This window comes from Chenopodium quinoa, unplaced genomic scaffold (assembly GCF_001683475.1).
Source record: "Chenopodium quinoa cultivar QQ74 unplaced genomic scaffold, ASM168347v1, whole genome shotgun sequence".
Lineage (NCBI taxonomy): Eukaryota > Viridiplantae > Streptophyta > Magnoliopsida > Caryophyllales > Amaranthaceae > Chenopodium > Chenopodium quinoa.
In genome coordinates this window covers 111914-116579 of record NW_018742541.1, presented here as the reverse complement: position 1 = coordinate 116579, position 4666 = coordinate 111914, and the positions used below count along the sequence as shown (strand labels likewise).

The window sequence follows — 4666 nt, the reverse complement described above, 5'->3', positions numbered from 1 at the left end:
ATTGATTTTTGTTGTTAATGTGGTCACTAGCTCTTCAAAGCGACATGACGAGTTACAAGAAACTCAATTGGCTGAAATTGAACATCTAGTTGAGATTGAGGGGCTTGAGACGGGAAAAGGTCTCAATCAAATCGGTACATTACAACGACCAGGTGATACTAGATGGAGCTCGCATTACAAGTCAATATCTAGTTTGTTAAGAATGTATTGTGCTACTCGCTTAGTTCTTGCTAACATAGCTAGTGAAGGAACAACTTATGCTCAGAGAGGAGATGCTCTTAATGGAGTTAAGTTGTTAATGTCATTTGAATTCGTATTTAACATACATGTTGTGAAGGAGATTATGGCCATCACCGATGGACTTTGTCAAGCACTACAATTGAAGACCCAAGATATTGTAAATGCAATGCATTTAGTTTGCACTACAAAGACATTACTTCAAACTTTAAGGAATGATGGGTGGGAGAGTTTGCTACATAATGTTAAAGTTTTTTGTGAGAAAAATGGTGTTACAGTTCCCGACATGGACTCTCCTTATGTTGATGTGCTTAAATCTATAAGGCAACAACCAAGACAAAAAGACAATGTGACAATGGAACATCACTATAGAGTTGATATATTTATGGCTGCTATAGATCGTCAATTGCAAGAGCTAAACGCAAGATTTAGTGAGCGAGCTACTGAACTTCTCATTTTAAGTGCGGCCTTGAATCCAAGAGATGGTTACAAGTCATTCAATATAGAGCATATTTGCAAGCTAGCTCGAGATTTTTATCCTATTGATTTCACAGAACATGAGAAAGATCATTTGAGTTATGAATTGCAACATTATTGGCTTGATATTCCTATTCATCCAGTGTTGAAGAACTTAACTACTCTTGGTGATTTATGTCAAGGATTAGTGACTACAGAAAAAATAAAAGATTATCCTCTTGTTTCAAGGTTAATTCGTCTCGTATTAACTCTTCCAGCATCTACTGCAACAACTGAGAGAGCTTTTTCAGCCATGAAGATAGTGAAAACAAACCTTCGAAGTAAGATGGAGGACGATTTTTTTAAGGACTACTTAATAGTGTATATAGAAAAGGAGATAGCGGAAACACTTAGTGAAGATGCCATCATTGATGCTTTTTATATGATGAAAGAGAGACGAGCACAACTAAAATGATATAAGATAAATGATAAGGTATGTTTTTCTTCATGTAGTACTATGGTAATTTTTTTGGAATATGTTCTATAACTCTATATTCATTGCTTATATAAAATATATTTTTGTTGTTGTGATATGTGGATTAATAAATTGATGTGTGAAAATGTTTATTATTTTTATCGTCATCGTAGTTCCCTTTACTTTGGCCCCCGTTAAATAAAATTCCTGGTTCCGCCCCTGCATCCACAAGAAGCGCAGCACGCACCACCATCCCACAGCCACCGCACCACCGCATTGGTCACTAATGAAGATGTCAAAGCAAGTCCTTAAAAAACTTGGAGAACGATCCCTAGATCTCTAATGGTGACGCTGCTCCTCACAAGGTTCATCCCTCTTTTTTTTTTGTTAATTTTGTATAATTTGGGTTAGGGTTTCGAATTCGTTGAGTTTTTGGGTTTTGATTTTGGATTTTGTGATTTGGTTATTGTTTTTGAGTTTGAATTTGTATGTGATGGTTGATTTCGAGTTTGATTTTGTCCCTGTACTTCGATGATTATTGTAATTTTCGATCTGATTCCCAGAACCCCCTTTTTGATTTTTCTTGTAATTTTGATATTCAAGTGTTTTCACTTAGTTTAGATTATGGGTTTAATTGGGTTTTAGTAGCCTTAGCAGACTTGATAGTAAGTTTCGGAGTTTGAAATCAGATTACACAACTCAGTTTTATTGCGATTGATCTAGGGTTTTGTTAATTTGTTTCAATAATTTCGATTGATCTAGGATTTTGTTAATTTGAGCTTTTGGAACTGTGACATACAAAATGAATTATGGGTATACGGAGTATTTGAATTGTGAGTATTTGATACTTCAATCTTTAAAATTTCAGTAGTTTGGTTTGTGGATGTATTGTGAATATTATATTGGTTGTCATTTAATTTGATTTGGTGGGTATATTTTGACTGATTTTTTCATTATGGACTTGATGGTATGGGTATATATTTTGATTCCTTTGAACTTACTATTTTATCAATATTCTGATTTCTTCGAAAGACCATAATGTGTTGAGTCTGAGTGCGAATATTGTCTCTTGGAAGGTTAACATGATACTTGATAAACTAATACTTGACTGACTACTCATGTCAATCACACAGGTGTCAATTATCAATTTGGATATTTACGAATTTGGCACTACACCTATATTGAGGGGCTGAGATTGGAAATTGAAGGGAAGATAATGAAGAGTCCAAGTATCAATGAGTTCATCTCTACATTACTTCAGTGCATTCGGAACAACATCAAACTGTGTATGCTTCTTGTGTCTTATAAGTTTGTGATCCCTGGCCCCTGCACTTTGCATTTGTTAGTTTCAATTTGTGCTACATATTATAATTATTTGTGATGGTATAGTAATGTGATGATTTGTTGTGTTGTCTTTCTTATTTAAATTTAAATGCAATATTTTGACAGGGAATGTTTGTATTTTCCTTCTATCTGGAAAGGGTTGTAGTATTTTTTTGTTTGGATCTTGGTTTAGAAGGAAGTTAAAGAGAGATTTTGTAATGCTCTTGTGTGCATAAAAACTTTTAAAAGGTGTATCTTTTCCGATAGGGATCTTGATATGAAATGAACCATAAGATTTTGAGGTTTATTGCCAGAATGCAGAAGCTTAGTTGGATTTGAGTTCATCATTTGGTTTTTGTAGTTAGTTCATGCCTGATATAAGTATCTATAATTCAGATTATTTTATCAAGGTATAAGATTATTGGAAGCTCGTATGATTGTGTAGCCTGTGTCATGATATATTTTAGATTTCCCCAGATTAAAGCAACTCCTTGGCACATGGTATATTACTTGTAAATGTGTTTTTTTGTATTTTTTGTTGAGTTAATTTTGTTTTTTTTTTTTTGCTGATTTTTTTTTTTTTTTTTGGATTCTTTTGCTGAATTTTGGTTGGTTTGATTTTGATTACAGCCAACAAAACGATGTTTGTGATTCAAAAGCTGGTGCTGATCTTCTTGACATGATTCTTTGCAAGGTAAATTCCTTTTTATTATTTTTAATTTTCATAATTAAATATTTTGTTTTGGGCATTAGAATCTAGGTTGATATTGCGCTCTCTTTAATGGGGAGGATAAAGAAATGTAATTTATTGTATTTATTGTATATGCTTTTGCTCACTTACAAGATGATGAAGTAAATAGGTAAGGAGTGGTAGTGTTTTATGTTGATTGTATCTAGCATTGTTATTCATTCGTTGCTTATGTGTAGTAGTTGCATCAGCTATAATGCGGGAAGCTGTAGTTCTTTGAGTTGAAATAGCATTAATTCTCCCATAATATCTGGTGATATTGAGGTTGTGCTATCTATATGACTGGTCTAAAAAGGTGATTTCACATTATAGTCCATTACATATCTACCTGTCAAAATTTGCAATTTTGGCCTACTATTTTGTAATAGTCTCTTGATGTTCGTTCACTACTAGTTTGGTTGTTGACAGAAAACTTCTTATGTGAGCATAATGTTATTAATTTCATTAATTTTGAAATTTAATCAACATCTTTAGTAGTGCTCATTATTTAGCATGATAAATATAATTAGATGATTTGAAGATAATAAAATGGATAATTACAATTTAGTAGTGCTCATCTTTCACAGTTGTGAGGACTTTCTATTTCCCTTTTCTTTTCTGACATTTCTATCTTATGCATTCGAGCTAGTAGGGAAGCCTGAACCAAAACCTTCACCAACTTCAGAAAGTGGTACATTTATTCTCCATACTTAATCTGGTAAAATTACAAGGGGCATAGCCTCGCAAGGCTGTTGGTGCAGCTGCTGCCTCGCAGAGCAGCTGCTGCTGCTGCCTCGCAGGGCTGCTGCTGCTGCTGCCTCGCAGGGCTGCTGCTGCTGCTGCCTCGCACTATATGCCGACTTTGCTGCTGGTGTTCTGCTTCTGTGCTGCTCCTTATCTGGTGTTCTGCTTCTGTGCAGCTCCTTATCTGGTGTTCTGCTTCTGTGCTGCTCCTTATGTGCTGCTGTTCTGCTAGTGTAATATTACAACATTTATTTTATTTTAATTTTTTAGACAAAAATTGTAATATTACAACATTTATTTATGAAAATATGTAAGTTTATATATATGTTAGTGTTTATTTACCAATTTAAGTGGAAAAAATGCAAAAAAAAATGCAAAAAAAAAATTTATTTTTTTTGCCCATTATTGGCACCGGTTTTGAACAGGAACCGGTGCCAATAGCCCCTTAAAAAAAAAAAACCGGGAAGTGCTATTGCCACCGGTTAACCGGTGGCAATACTTGTTTTTGCCACTGGTTTTGAACCGGTGGCTTTTTATACGAGTATTGCCACCCCCCAAATGCCCGCCGGTTCAAAACCGGTGGCATAAGGAGGTTTTGAACCGGTGGCCAAATGCTTTTTTCGCCTAGTGGAGGATTGCGTGAGGCTTGTGGTTGGGCGTTGGTTTGGGAGGAGAGATAGTGGAGGAGGAAGAAGAGGGTTTCG

At 35.0% G+C, this 4666-nt stretch overlaps 1 long non-coding RNA gene across 1 annotated transcript; it reads left to right on the top strand.

Annotated features, from left to right (window-relative positions):
* The first annotated feature begins 1353 nt into the window (after positions 1-1353).
* On the top strand, positions 1354-4269 carry LOC110720098. Its single transcript, XR_002511265.1, has 4 exons — positions 1354-1533; positions 2302-2454; positions 3122-3185; positions 3868-4269. It is a non-coding gene; the product is annotated as an uncharacterized LOC110720098 (long non-coding RNA).
* Positions 4270-4666: the final 397 nt, after the last annotated feature.